The following is a 16,342-nucleotide window of genomic DNA, read 5'->3' on the forward strand; positions in this document are numbered from 1 at the left end:
AGGAAGCAGTATTGGTTCCCCAGGTGTCTGGGGCCCCGAGACTAGGAGTGGCGCAGGGCCCAAACTAGGAGTATAGAACAGCGAGGCGGGGGATGGAAGGGTGAATGAGTTTCTCTGGGTGAGAAGGGTCAGGAAGCAGTATTGGTTCCCCAAGTGTTTGGGGCCCCAAGACTAGGAATGGCGCAGGGCCCAAACTAGGAGTAGAGAACAGCGGAGGGAGATGGAAGGGTGAATGTGGCTTGGGGAGTCAAAGCGCAGAGGGCTGCACTATAGACTTACCCCGAGAGGTCTGAGGATGGGCTGATTTTTTTTAAAAAATAAGAGGATAGATTTGGTCCAATCTTATGTGGGTGACTTGGTTATGTGGCTTTAGAAAGCTGCTTGCCTTCTTCGTGTCCTCTTGTCTACAAAACAGGAATGATAAATACTTCATTGGACAAGCTGAAAATTCCTAGGTGAAAATTTTCTGAGCCAAATGCCGTGCGTGTGTGTGTGTGCGCGCATGTGTGCGCGCGTGTGTGCGTGCGTGCGTGCGTGCGTGTGTGTGTGTGTGTGTGTGTGTGTGTATTATAGGTTTTGGTATACTGATCTTCCAAAGAAAGAAGACATTTCATGTTACGTTCCTATCAGTAATAGATGACAGGGGAGCATGCTGGCACACCTGTAATCTCAGCCCTTGGGAGGTTAAGGAAGCAAGGCTGTTGTGAATTTGAGTCCAGCCTGGGCCCTATAATGAGACTCCATCTCTAAACAAACTAGCAGATTTCTCTCTGAGTATCTTCATAATTCCAACAGGGATGTGTCTCTGGGTACCCCAGGGCTCTCTTCTAGGTATTTTCTGGTTTCTTATCCATTGCCATGGAGCAGGTGTTTAGATCTTCTGTGCTTCCTCCTGTGCTAATTCTGACCCCTGGTGAATCAGCTTGCAGTGGGTACTTGAGAAAAGTACAGATTGTGAACAGGTCCCTGGGGTGTTGGGTAGGTTTTAGAGAGGGAAGAGTATCGATGCTTTCAGCCTTCAAAGACTTTCTTGTGTGTGTGTGTGTGTGTGTGTGTGTGTGTGTGTGTGTAGGTATGTGTACATGCATGCATGTGGAAGCCAGAGACAACCTTGGGTTGATGACATCCTTTGAGAAGGGTCTTTCATTGGCCTGGAGCTCACTGTTAGGCTAGACTGACTAGCCAGTGAGTCCTAGAGATACCTCCCACCTTCTCTGCCTCGCCAGTGCTGGGATTATAAGCTTGCAACCACCATGCTGGACATTTTTACATGAGTTCTGGGGATCAAATTCAGACCCTCGTGCTTGTAAGGCAAGCATGTTACTAACTGAGCTACTCCCCAGCCCCTCAAAGGCTTTTCAAACACCTGATTACCTCACACCTCTGCAGACTTGAGAATTTCTAGAATTTGGGAAGTCATTGAACCTGTTTGGTCAGCCTATATGAGCTGCTTGCAGGGAGTTTCTGTCTCCATTTGCCCTTATATATATGCCTTCCTGGTCGAAGTGTCTGGCCCTGGGCCTGCTGCAGCCCAGCTCTGTGCTCATCTGCTTGTAGCCTCTTCCACTACTGAGGTGACATTTGGGTTCCTCCATGTCTTTCTGTATTTAAATTCATAGTATTTTCATTAGAGTGGAAGCCTATGGTTGAATATGATTTTGAAGAGAGAGGGAGGGGGAGAGAAAAGGAAGAGAGAGAAAGGGAGAGGAAAGAGGAGAGAACACATTGATGGAGATATACATAGGCTCTCACCATGATGTGACAACAGCCCCAGGATGCCCTCACCAGAGTCTGCATCATGCTATTGACATGCTTCATGTATTTCATTATACTATCAAGAATCTAATACCTAGGATAGTATCTTAACACCTAAAACCATTATGGAGCAATTCGATTCAATTCAATTCTGCCAATATGTGTGCTAAGCACCAGAGACAGACAAGCTCCTGCTCTCATGTTGCTTACAGTCCTGCAGAGGGTGACCACAGCAGAATGTCTTTGTGGCTCTAGACTAAAGCACTGGAGCTTTAGCACCATTTCCCAGAACCCTGTAAATGTGGCTACAACACCAGCCACAACGTGAGTGGACACAACTGTCTCGGTCACCAGAAGGATCCTGATTGCACGGCTTTTGCAGAGCCACTGGAGACAAGTGCTAGAGTTGGGTCCTGGGCATTTACTATTATCATTTCCAATCTTTACACCATTCTGTGATCAACCTCTTTTAGTGGATGTGAAAGTTGAGCTTGAGAACAGTTAGCTGACTCACATGAGAACATGCTGCTGGTAAACTGTTAAACTATGACCCAGATCCAGGACCGAATCGGACTACAAAATCCAAGTGATTTTTATAAGAACAGTCTAACACACACACACACACACACACACACACACACAGAGAGAGAGAGAGAGAGAGAGAGAGAGAGAGAGAGAGAGAGAGAGAGATCCCAGGAAAGAAATCAGTATGAAAAGAGCATGAAAAGAGCCAGGCTTTCAGATTTTTATTCTGCACTCATGAAGCAAGAGCAGCTTTGACTGCATGAACTCAGATTGCTGTGGTTTCTCAGAGTCTTGGCAGGGAGTGATTGGCACAGTTACTTGGTTGTATAAACATTCACGTCTGTGCTCACAAGCCCAAACATTTCATGATACATATCACCTAGTACAGTGACTCCTCCGATGCTAATGGTGAATGCCAAAAGGCTCTATGTGACTGTGTAAAAAGGAGTATAGATCGCTAGGCACAGCAACACATGCTTGTAATTCCAGCTGCTTGGGAGGTTGAAGCCTGAGGATTGTAGGTTTGAGGCCAGCCTGGGCAATTTAGCAAAAGCTTGTCTCAAAAAAAGAAAAAAAATCTTTTCCTATCTTTCCGTCTTATGGTACTGTGCAGGAAATTCGTTCTAGCACTCTCCATGGATACTAAGTCCTTAGATGACACTAACATATAAAATGACAGTTTTTACACACAACCTGATTCTGTCTTTCAGTGTCTTTCTTTTTCTGAGGTGTTGGAGATTAAACCCATGGCCCCAAGCACGCTAGGTAATGCTAGGTAAATGCTCTACCACTGAGCTGTATCTCCATTCTGTGTTTCCTTTCTATCATCTCTAGATTACTCAGAATATGTAATACAATATAAATGTTATATTACTAGTTTCTATATGGTATTGTTTAGGGAATAATAGCAAGAAAATTCATTAACATGCCTAATAAAGAGGCATTTTTTTCAATTATTTGGTTGGATTTATGGATGCAGGATGCTTGGAAATTGAGGAATGACTGTATTTCCCAAGATCACACTGACTAAAAACAAACCCCTAGCATTCTTTAGGTTTTTTCTGAGAGTCTTTTTTGAGACACTTTGATCTTTAGCAAAAACACACATGCAGACACACATATAAGATTGCAAACGGATAGAAAAAAAGAGTGCCTGGTGTCCATTGGGTGGTCTGAGTGCTCATTAAAGAATTTATGTAGCAGTTATATCACTGCTTGTTAGAGAAATTGCCAAGAATATTCACTGACAGAAGTCTCCCATGCTGGGCATTTACTGAGTGTGCTGAAAGGATCTCATCACCCAAGTTTTCAAACCCCAGTGGGCCCATTTAACATTAGGTTGTTAGATCCCACATCTTGGAAGTCAGTGTGTGTCAGAGGGCATTTCCTAACAGGATGTGATGCCTAGGATGGTCAAGTCTGCTGTGTGCACACTCGTGGTCTGCAGTGTACTGCCAATCAAGGCTGTCCATCAGTCTCTGTGTTCAAGAGCCTGCAGGGTGTTGTAGAAAATCCACTGATGTGGGATGGACATGAGATGGAAATCCATCCACTTCTCTCTTCTCCGAACTGTCTGCAGAGTGCATCCCAGGTTCTGGCTGTGCCTCTATAGAGCAGAGGTAGCCTGGAGCACATAGTAGGAGGCCATTTCCCTTTTGCTACTCTTGTTCTTCAGGGACCAGTTATTACATCAGGCCTGAGAGGAGGTGGCTAGGCAGCTCTCAAAGGGCTTCATCCAGTTCTCCTTGGCAGGTGTTTTACTCCTTTTTATTAGACTCTAAGAAGGCTGGAGGAAGGATCGAGCCTGCTTCCTCTCATGGGAAGGCAGCAAGCTAGAGCCAGCCTGGAAATGGAGCTGGAGAATGAATCAGATGCTGCTGGAGAAGCCAAGAAGTCCTAGTGAATTTCATGGTCATTTCCACACTGTTTACCAAAGACTCCCTACTCCCATGTGAGGCTCCCAAATATGGCATTCATGAGGCTGGCTGGGATGTGGCCCAGGGCCTGGGACACGTAAATATTTACTAACCAGGCAGACACTCTCGGACATGTGCTTCTGCCTCAGCATTTGTGAAGTGGTTGTTGGCACTAGTTTTCCAAATGAGGCTATTTTATAGTTTATTCTCTGCGGGAATTAAGAAAGCATATCAATATCCAGATCCCCGAAGGTTCGCAAAGCACAGGGCAACAGCGCAGACTTCAAAAGGAAGGTGAGGGAGAAGCAAAGTGAGTGCTGTGTGAGGAAGGAACATAGCAGAATCTAACATTAGATTCAGTCAGACTCAGGTTCAGGTCCCAGTTCCTTTGTGACTTTGGGCCACCAACCCAAACTCTCTGAACTTTAGTTGCCTTATCTGTAAACAAGAGGCAGCTATCTGGCGAGTTTACTATGATGATCAGGTGAAGTGATGTGTATTAAAATATGTGTCCAAGATCATGCATTCGTTAAATAGCAGTTTTGTTTTCCTTTCCTTTGAGTGTCTTGAGGCTCAATCTCACAGTCCTTTCCCAGAATGCTCCTCTGTAGCCCTGGCGTGTATATGCAGCGAAATCAAATCCGAATGTTCCTCATTTGTATATTCTGAAAACATCAACCTGTTATTCCAGAAGATTTGTTTGATGTGCAAACACACTAGCATGGCAGTCCTGGAAGAACCCTGGTGAGTTCTGATGTCCTGCTCCGTTAGGTCTGAAGCATCGGCTGGCTTTGCTTTTCACATGCCTTAGATGCGTCTTGGAGATTATCACTGCTCTGTAGCATAGCATCTGCTTATACTTTGCACAAGCATTTTTTCATTTAATCCTTAAAACAAGCCTGCACAAGTGTGTGATGTGATAATAATGCAATAGAATCATTAGCCACATTACAGGCAGGTAAACTGAATCTCAGAAGGATCAGGAAAAGGCAAGAAAGTGGTAACTGGCAGGAGTAAATCTTAAATTTTTAAAAAATTTATTCTTATTTTATGTGTATGAGTGGTTTGCCTACATGTATGTAAGTGTACCCGTGTTATGCAAAGCCTGCAGAGGCTAGAAGAAAGCATCAGACACCCTGGAACTGGAGTTGTTAGCTACCTGTAGATGATGGGAATCAAACCTGGGTCCTTTGCAAGAGTAGCCAGTGCGCCTAACTACTGAACCATCCCTCCAGTCCCAAGGAGCAAGTTTTAGATTGTATCTTATAGTTCTAGATCTAGAGGCTGTTGGACACATGGCATTAAGAAATTTGAGGCTGTTTCCTGGGCCTGTCTCCTCCTTTGCCTTGTTTTTGCTCTGTATTCTATGTGAATCCCCGTTGATTAAAGGACTTAGGTCTTGTGGGCTCATTGCTCAGAGAACAAAGTCACTGGAGACTAGATTCGGGGAATTTTTCAGGCTGAGGGATTAAAAAAAAAGGACCTGGCAGAATCGCAGAACTGAAGGCCAAAGGTGATCTCAGAGAGTGTTTGATTCCTCCGAATTTCATTCATCAGTTTCTATTGTGGCCTCGGTATGAGTCAGGCTCTGTAAAGGGTGCTGGGAATCCAAGGTCACCATAGTGCATTCAACACTTGCCTTTGGCACTTGAAATCGACTTTTCATTTCATCCCCTAAACTCACAGGGAAGAAATGGTCGCACAGGGAAATCACTTTGCTCTAGAGCAGAGGGCTGGTTGGTCAGTTCAGGATAAGTATCCCTTATCTGAAATGCTTGAACTGGAAGTGTTTTAGATTTAAGATTTTGAAGTTTTGCAATATTTGCATATACATAATAAGATATCTTGGGGATGGGACCCTATTCTAAACCACAAAATTCATTTATGTTTCACATGTACATATTAGACAAAAAGTGATTTTGTGCATGGAAGTTTGGAATTTTCTACTGTATTTCATATTGACCCTCAGGAGCCTCATTCTTTAGACACTTTGAGTTTTGGGTTTAGTGACATTTGGCTGGTAGAGGGTTTATCTTCTTCCAAGTCCCATGGGGCTGCATCCTACTATAGCCACTCAGTTTAGAAGTCAGAGGACACCGAGCACTTCTTTCCCTCTGCACAAGAACAGAAGAACACAGCCATTTCTGCTAGCAGTTTTCCCAGAGCTCTGGACTTTTCTTCTGATTGTCTAAACATGGTTGGTGGAGCCCCCTTGGTGAGTTCTTGTGAGGGGGGAACCAAAATAATCCTATGGTCCTCACCTCAGGGAGCTGGGTGGGCTATAAGTGCTGCTCCCAGCAAACTGCAGCTGTTCCCTACCACATGCCAGGGAAGCGTCCTAGGACTTCCTTGGCCACCTCTTCCTACTTGGGAAGTTCAAGTCTCTGTCTTTATTGCTCCCACCTCTGATTGGGACCACTGCCTTCCAGAGGATGAAGGCTAGCCTCAGGAAGCTTTCAAATTCTTGTGGAACTGCTGCCCCATAAAGCTAGGCAACAGAGAAGTAACAAAAAAGAGCAACAAAACAAATCTCAACCTCCCCAGATGGGGGACCAGTCCTAAGGCATCCATCCATTCTACCTAAATCAAGACATCTGGCCACTTTGTTCCAGAAAGACAAAGAGCCTTTTTTCTCCAAGCCAGGATTTTAGGTCTTTAATCTTTTCCAGAGAAAAGAATTCTCATTACATGTGTATCTTATCTCATAACTGTGTATCACAAGGATACACCTCTTCCTTCTGATTAACTGGCCCTGAGTGAGCCTCACCAATGTTATAAACTGGGCTCTCAAAACAATAATACCAGTATCACCCAGCCGTCCCCGGAGATCAGTCACAGGCTCTGTTGAGTAATCCACAGGAATCTTTTTAAGCTCTTCCTAAGAAAGAATTATGAGAATAGTTCCTTGTCCAAGCTGTGCCGAGAGCTTCTCTGTGGGGCTAGGTTTTGGCACCAGTAGCTTCTGGGTCCCCACCGCCTCCAGGAGGCTGGATTCCAGCACATGACCTCATTGGTTGGCTTGGCTTCCTGAGTTAAAACACAGAAGAGGAACAGAGATGTAACAGTTGGTGCCTGAAGTGGCCAACCATAGAGTAGGTATTGTGCTTTCCCATGTCACATGCCCTTTGGAAGGAGCCAGACAATGAAGATGGCTATTATCTCCAAACTAACACATGAAAAAGAAATAAGGGTTTTAGAATAGTGTGTGAATTATTGTGACAGGAATGATGGTGGTGAGGATAGTGCCAGGAATGATCATTCCTGAGAGTGGAGCAGGGAACCTGGGAACATGGACGACACAATGGTCCTAAAATGTAGCTCCTTATGAGAACTGCTTGGCCTAACACCCCAACTCTGAGGAAGTCTGATTTAATAGTGAGGAGGGTCGTGGGCATGGATACCTGAATTCTCTAGGAGACTCATGTGAGGTGAGGGTGTACAATTCTCTGAGTATAGCCCAGTCTGGTAGGATCAGAGAGAGATACATGAGTCAATGTCCTCCCAGCTCTTGAAGAATTTGCAGAGAGGAAGGAGGAAGATGGTTTAAGAGGGAGGAGGAAGCTTCGGATGGAGACACAAAGCCTGTTGGTGGGGCTGGATGACACTACGTGTGGCAGGAGCCTGGTGTGCACATCATGGAGAAGTGGGAGGCTGAGAGGTGAGTGGGGAGGTGTGAGCTTCATGAGCAGTGCTGCAGATTGTGTGTGTGTGTGTGACCTAGGACCAATGGGAAGACACTTTGGTGGCTCATAGCAGGGTTGGCTTTGCTGTAACACGGAGAATCCATTGAAGAACAAGACTGGAGGTCAGGGGCCAGGTACAGGGCTGTGGCTCTAACCCAGAGGAGATGTGAGCAGAGAGAAGGACCATATAGATAGATTCAAATTGCAGGAGAAGGTGAGGTAGACAGGGTCTGGTGATTAGCTGGGTGTAGAAGGGGAGGTGAGGCATCTGTGCTTCCTGGGAGTCCTTGTTCCTCTCAGCTAGGTGCCTAATCCTCTCCCCATGAAGCCAGTAGCTCCTTCCCAGACCTGTCCCCTTGCACTAACTTCTGCCACTCTGTGCCCACTGAATCCCAGCAGTAGCCAGCCTGTGTCCTGAGAAGCCATCCCTGACCAGAGCACTATAGCTGGGGGTGTTGCATAATACAAGAGCTCTGAGACCTGGGACTCTCTTATTTATCCCAGGAGGGCCACAGCACATAGGTACTGGGGACAGCTCTGACCTCTCCTGAGGCCAGCAGTGGGCAGGCTCTCCCTCTTTCCAGCCTTCAGGATGCCCTTCCCTACCCACCAGTCCAACACTTAGCTTCCCATATAAAAGTGAGATGGGACTGTGGGCTTAATATCTACTGCAAGATCACATGCATAAGGAAGGACCCACAACTCATCGGGTCATGTGCGTGTGATGGGCTCTGGAACTCCTGGTTCCAGTGCTATTACGTTGGTACTTCGAGCTCTTAGTGTGCCTGCTGGGTGATTTTTCTGCCACTCTGAGGCCCCTGCCCTGTATGCATACCCTGCTGCTCCAGCAAAACCCCTTTGGTGTAGGAGGGACAGAGGTGATTCCTGATATAGGGAAATGGCACCCAGGCTGAGGAATCAGCTCAAGGCCACCTGATGACAGAATCTTTCACTTGAAATAGCACAAGCCTCAATTCCAAGTTCAAGGGAGGCAGCCACACAGAGCTGGTATGTCCATGGGCTGATGTTGGCTGCACAGTGTCTCTCCCATGTCACTCATATAGATGCACTTATGTGCACACACGTTTCTAAGCATACATATACACACACAAAAGAAGGGCAGGAAGGAAGGAAGGAAAAAGGAAAGAAGGAAGGTAAAAGGAAAGGAAATAAGGAGAGAGGAAAAGGACCCAGGAAACTAAAACAGACAGGCAAGCCTCTCAGCCTAGAGCCCCTCTGCCCAAAGGCCTTTGTGTGAACTCAGAGCCTCTTCTATCCAGTGTCATTCCAGGATGCTTCTTGGTCTAGTGCAAGTGTCTGGAATGGGACATCTGCAGTGCCTGATGCTCTGAACCATGGGCATGCTGATGGCATGGTCATGGCTTCTCTGGGGCTCTTGGTAAGCAGTTATCTTGTTGTCCCTGGGTTAGCCTCACTGGTACTGCTGTTGGCCATGGCATCTGTGTGTGGGTCAGAGAGGTCTGAGCCAGGAACACTGCATGGCAGATTCTGGGTGTGTGTCAAACCATCCTTTCCTGTGTGCCTGACCCATTCTCAGCCAGTGATGTCCACTCATCTCATTCATCCCTTAGGACAAATCTCTCCATTAGTTCCTGTGTAACCAAGGCCCTGCTGAATCTATTCTGTCAATTTGTCTTCAGGATGGAACCAAAGTCACTGGTTCTCAGGAATGGTATAATTTAAGCCTTTTTCTTTTTTCTTCTTTCTATTTTTTTATTGTGGTAGTGGTGTTGAGGTTGCCCTCTGCTTCAGAGTATCATAAACAGCTCCCTACATGCTGAGTTCAGAGGTCATATGGAAAACAGATGATCAATAGCCAGGATTGCTGTGAGGGTCAGATACACCAGTGACAAGGGTGTAGCATAATAGACCCTATGTAACGATCACTCAGGACCTGGTAGATGCTCAGCCACACAGCAATCATTTTGGAGCAAGCCTTGTGGGGTGAGAAAGTTCCTAAATTTTGAGTGGTACATAAGGGCTCAACCTGATGGCACTATCACTAGGTTGAGAGCCTGCAGAACACTTACAGTTCCTGGGTGCAGCAGGATTGGCCATTGAGAATTTGGGCCACTCTCTGGGAAATGGTGCTGGTCAGCTATACTGCACACACAGAACATCTACAAAGTCACATGATTGTGAAAGGGCAAAGAATATTGAGAGCTGTCTTCTGTTTATTGCATTTGCTATGGGAATGCCTTGGAATCCTTTTACAGCAAAAATGCATCCTCAGAACAACTGTCCAAAGCCAGCAGAATTAAGAGTTGGTGATTGGCTTCAGCTGTTTCTCAGTCATCAGCCAGCATTGTCATTTGTTTCCTCCTCTTGTTGGAAACTACTACTCCCCTCTTTTCATTGAATTTAAAAACTGAGAGTTAGGATGGGCAAGGACTTTCTTAGCAGGTGCAGTGAGGCTTGAACCCAGCTGGGACGCACCCTGAGACAAGGCAACTCCTACTTTATAGTACCTAGAACAGTTGCAAGTGGAGGGACTGGGTGCCAAGTGCAGCTCTTTCTCTGTGCCATCTCCATCTCTTTTCCACCAAAAAGGCTGAATGAAGTTAACTAGTCACTGAAATGAATCAGGGAGCAAAAAGTTCTTAACAGGATTTGCTTTCCTTCCCAGAAAATAGCCATGAGTTGTGATTTGAAATGAGAGTTGCTTTTTAAGGGTTAGTGGTATTTCCTAAAACCACATCAGATAGAAAGCCAAGAGTCACAGAAACTGCTCTTAGCCTTGAGTTGGGATACGTTACAATGATGTGAACCAGCAGTGACCTAACAGATGGTGGCCCTGGAAGGGGTTGAGTATCACATGAGCTGTCTTGTGTTCCGAGAGTACAGTTAATGCTCAGATAACAAAGGGCTCAGCCTGGCCTCTGTGTCTATAGGTCTCCCAACTTGGAAGTTTCTTATGAGCTGTGCTTTGCTTTGGACATGACTTTGTAAACCCTGGAATTGTAAGCTTACAAGATGGGGTGACTCCTAACAGCTTAAGGGAGACTTAAAACCATTAATACAGAGATTTCTAATGTTTGACTTTGTTTTATAATTTATGGGAAGGATAACATAGTTCTTTTTGCAGACTATTTTTTCTTTCTTTCTTTTTTTTTTTTTTTTTTTTTTTTTTTTGTCTCTTTGAAACAGGGTCTTCCTGTAGCCCTAGCTGTCCTGGAACTCACTATGTAGACCAGGCTGGCCTTGAACTCACAGAGATCTGCCTGCCTCTGCCTCCAGAGTGCTGGGATTAAAGGTGTGCGCCACCACGCCCGGCTTTTTTTCTTTTTTAAAAAAATATTTTATTTATTTTTATTTTATGTGTATGAGTGTTATGCCTGCATGTGTGTAACTGCACCTGTGTTGTGCAATGCCTGCAGAGGTCAGAAGAAGGCATCAGATTCCCCTGGAACTGGAGTTACGGATGGTTAGTTGCCATGTGGATGCTAGGAATTGAACCCAGGTTCTCTGTAAGAGCAGTCAGTGCTCTTAACTATGGAGCCATCTCTCCAGCCCCTGCAGACTATTTCTTCATTGTTTGACAATTTCATACATGCATGACTATGTCATAATGCATTTTGATCAAATCCAACCCCCATTCTCTCCCCTCCAATTCTTCCCCTAATGCCATCTCCATTTTTCCCTCCCAAATTCATTCCCCCCAAGTTCACTTAGTACTGTCTATGTTCTTGGAATAGGGCCATCTACTGGAGCATGGGTAGCCTCTCAGGGGTCACATCACTGACTCTTGCTCTGCCAGAAGCTATCAGTTGCCACTGGCTCCTTATCTAGGATAGGACTTCATGAGCTCCTCCTCCATTCATGCTGGGATTTTAGTTTGATCTTGTGCATGTCTTGTACAAGCAGTCACAGCCACACTGTGGGTTCATGTGTACAATGGCCCTGTCATGTCTGGCAAATACTGTGTTGCTGTAGATGTCTACTACCATCTGGCTCTTAAGATCTTTTTGCCTCCTCTTCCATGGTGATCCCTGAGCTTTGGTGGAGGGGTGCTGATGTAGATGTCACATTTAGAGCTGAGCACTCCATAGTCTCGTATTCTATGCACTTGACTAGTTGTGGGTCTCTGTATTAATAACCATCTACTGAAAAAAGACACTTCTCTGATAAGGGTTGGGAGATTCACTAGACTATGAAGGGCAGTTTAATACTATGTCCATTTAGTAGAATAATAATATTAGGTTCTCCTCTAGAGTTTCTGACCTAGCTAGCCATGGGTTTTGGGCCCAGATAATTATACTAAGTATGAGTTCTGTCCTGTGGCCTTAAATCCAAGCAGAAAGTGGTTGGTTACTCCCATAACATTCCTACCAATATTGCACCAGTGGGCATATCTTGTAGTTTGCAGGATTCACAATTGGGTAAGGCTGTTAATACTTTCTTTTATTTTTTCGGTCTTTTTGAGACAGGGTATCCCTGTATCCCTAAATGACCTGAAACTTGATATGGAGACCAGGTTGGCCTTGAACTCACAGAGATCCGTCTGCTTTTGCCTTCCAAGTGCTAGGATTAAAGGCGTGTGCCACCATGCCCAGACAACTATTTATACTTCTCTTCCCAGTAGCCTGCATAGAACCTTCCAGCACTGTGAAAGCTAACCCACCCTGAATGCCCCTGATTTCATCTAGTCTTAGAAGCTAAGCAGGCTTGGGTCTGGTTAGTACTTGGGATGGGGGACACATGTTTCTGAATATACAGACCATTTCTGTAGTCTGATTAACATCCAGTTTTCCAAGTGAGTGTCTGATCACAAGAGGGCATGGTATATTGAGAGTGAACTCTTGAGTCCTAAAGGTCAAGATGAGAGGTGACATAGAGTGCCCAGTTCATCACAGAGACCTAGGGCTGAGTGGCTGAAATGGCCCTGAGGGCTCTTCCATCCTACAGGGTGGTAGTTGTTGCTCATCTTGAGAAGTTATGACAAAACTACCATAGAGTAGATGGCTTATAAACAAAATAAATGTAGTTTTCACAGTTCTGGAGAGTGGGAAGTCCAAAATCAAAGTGCTAGCAGATACGGTGTCTGGTGAGGACATACTTTCTGGTGTACAGATGGTTGTTTTCTTGTTGTGTCTGCTTTTGGTAGAAGAGGCAAGGCAGCTCTCTGGGCTTATAAAGGCACCTGTCTTATCCCTGAGCTCCACCTTCACAACCTAATCACTTTCCAAAGGCCTCACCCACAAATATTCTCACACTGGGGATTAGATGTCATCATTTGAGTTTGTTGCGGGGGCGGGTTGGGGAGGGCACACAAATACTTAGTCTATAGCATTAATCAATAAACTTTCTTGTAGTTCAACCAATGTGGTCTCTGCAATATGTTGCTTGTAGCCTTCTGAGCTCTGGTCTCCTTGAGGAAAATGAAGTGACAGCCACCAGTGTTTTTCCTGGGGGAACACCCGAGTACACACTGTGAGCCCTTGTGTTTCTGCATGGGGAGAAGTTTGTCTTTGCCTACCTGGCTCTTGTGTCTTGTCAGTAGAAACAGACTGAAATAACCCAGCTTGGTGTGGGTCTGTGGAGTCAAGGGGAGGGTGCAGGGTCTAGGCATGTCCAAACTGTAGCCTAAGGGCTACATACAATCCAGGATAACTGTGAGTTCAGACCAACATGTTTGTAGGTAACTGTCATATTACAGTGTCAAAAGGCTAGATACCTCTGCTAGTCCCTCAAAAAAGGGGAAGGTAAGAGGCATAGCCAGGACAGCTTGGGCGGTGAGTCTTCTTGGATGACTGATTGGAGCAGTGGAATGGTGCGGTTGTCATGCATGGGGAAGAACACTGAGAGAGCGATGGGCAACGAATCACACCTGAGACCCCTTTTGCCATTTCATTTCCCCAAGGCCACCATGAAGATTTATGTGGCCATAGAAGTATTTTGATGGTCAGAGTTTCTCCTGAAGAGGATTCATGCTGGGTCTGGCTTCTGTGAAGATCAAGCAAGCACTGTTGGGTCTTCCTCCTATAGAAATAGCTGGAGCAGTGTGTGACAGAGCCACAGGCTTCCTCAATTGATCGCTGTGACATTTGAGTGAGACCTGCCATTGTCAGCATTTGAAGCCACTGGGGCCAGGAAATACTTAAAACAGCACATCTCTTTTTGTTTGCTCTTTTGAGACAGAATTACTGAAGCCCAGACTGGCCTTCAACTTGTGGCTAGCCTCCTGCCTCAGACTCATGAGTGCTGGGATTATAGGCATGTGTCACCAAACCTGGCTAACAATATTTTAATAAAAACCATTCAACCTAGGTTCTTACCTGCTTTCCCTTTCTCTTTTAAACATTTCAAAATACATAGACCATAAAATTTACTGTTTTAGCAATTTTTAATGTATAACTCAGTGGCATTAATTATATTCACATTGCTATACAGTCATCACAGTCCTCTATCTCCAGAACTTTTCTAACTTCAACAATTGAAACTCTGTGCACACTAAACACTGTTTCCCTATCCCCTCTTCCCCCAGTCCCTGGAAATCACCATAGTTTTTGCTGTGTTAATTTGACTACTGGTGCCTCAAGTATTTGTCATACGGTCACATACATTCTGTGACTGACTTGTTTTGTTTGATGTAATGTCTTCAAGGTCCTTCCATATTAGAGCAGGCACCAAATTTCCTCTCTTTCTAAGGCTGAATCTTATTCCCCTGTATAGGATGTTGATACCACACTGTGTTGGCCCAGCCATCTATCAGTGGTCCCTTTGGTTGCTTCTTCTATCTTTTAGGCATTGTAAGTAAGGTGAATATGAACAAAGGCACCCAGCTTTGGGGCATATACCCTTCTATACTGGAAGGTTAGATCTGATGTAATTCTATGTTTATTTTTTAGAGGAAACTCCACAATGTTTTCCACAGAAATGCCCCATTTTGCATTCCCACCAGCAATGCAGGAGGGTTCCAGTTTTCCCATATCCTTGCCAACACTTGATGCCTTTTGATTTTTTGGTGATAGAGGTCATTTTAATAGTGAATGATGTCTCCCAGTGTCTAGCTGTTTTTGGATAGAGGACAGGCAGATCTTCCCACTCCTCTGCTGAACCCCTTTAGCAACAAAAGCCTCAACTTCTCCTATAGCTTCCTGGCACTGCCAGATCTGCCTCAGAAACCTCTGACTTCATCTACTTTGGTTACTTCTCCATGTATTCGCCTGGATTTCTAAGTATATGGTTATGTTACCTTAAAATAGTGATACCTTTTTTCCCTTTTGCTCTCTTCACGTCTTTGATTTATGACCACAATTACATATATATTTGTATTTAAAAATGTTTATGTGTATGAGTGCTTTGCCTATTTTTATCTAAGTGCACATTTTTTTGTGCATGTGTTACCTCAAAATAGTGATACCTTTTTTCCCTTTTGCTCTCTCATTTAAAAATGTTTATTTGTATGAGTGCTTTGCCTATTTTTATCTAAGTGCACATTTTTTTGTGCATGCAAACCTGTGGAGGCCAGAAGAGGGTGTTGGATCCCCTGGAACTGGAATTACTGATGATTGTTAGCCAACAAGTGGGTGCTAGGAATGAAACTAGGTCTTCTGCAAGAGCAGCCAGTGCTCTTAACTGCTCAACCATCTCTCCAGACCCTCTATCGCAATTTTAAATAAGGGTGTGACAGCAACATTTTCTTCTTGGAAGGACATCTTTTGTGTCGTCTCTGGAATTCCATCACCAAAGGTGAGTTGATGGCTTCCAATTTGAGTGAGACCTTTTATTATATTAAGCAAGTGTCTTCTACCATTTTTCCGGTGGCTTTTTTGATTGAAAAGAAATGAAAGGTTAATGTTCTTCAGCACCTCTTCCCATGTAGTGGGTATGTCTCTTTGATGTCTGAATGTAATGGATTATGCTAATGAGCTTCCTACAATTGCACCATTCTTCCATGTTATCCTTTGAAGTGCTCCTGAGATGGGGGAGCACTTGCTGGGGTGGCTTTGTCACATCCTTCCTTGAGGTTCACTGGCACCTGGCTGCAGCTGTGGTGGCAGTCATTCTGGGAGTCACTCAGTAAAGCCTGTTGTTTCTGAATTAAACAAGTGAAGAATGTGAGAGGCAGCATAAGGACCGAGATGGATTTATATTTAGCAAGGAAGATCCATATGGGGAACAAAATGAAGCATCTTCTGTTCTAGAGTTGGCGAGTGGTTCTGAAGTTCCGGAGCTTGGAGTCCTGGATACTGTCTTCACCTCCTCCCAGACTAGTTTCCTGACAATGCCCACTAGCTAAATTTCCTGGGAATGAGGCAGGCCTCACTGGTGTTAGGGTTCCAAACAGCAGCAGTTTCCCCCTTCCCCAACAGGGACCTCACCTTGACCTTTGGAGTCAAGGGAAACAAACTCTGCTGAGAAGCAGCCTGCCTTTCCTCTGATCTCCAAAGATAAGATAAGCAGATTCCACCTGATAACCAGAGATTTTAGAAGCTGTTT

Source organism: Nannospalax galili, unplaced genomic scaffold (assembly GCF_000622305.1).
Source record: "Nannospalax galili isolate Female #2095 unplaced genomic scaffold, S.galili_v1.0 scaffold155, whole genome shotgun sequence".
In the NCBI taxonomy this organism is placed as follows: Eukaryota; Metazoa; Chordata; class Mammalia; order Rodentia; family Spalacidae; genus Nannospalax; species Nannospalax galili.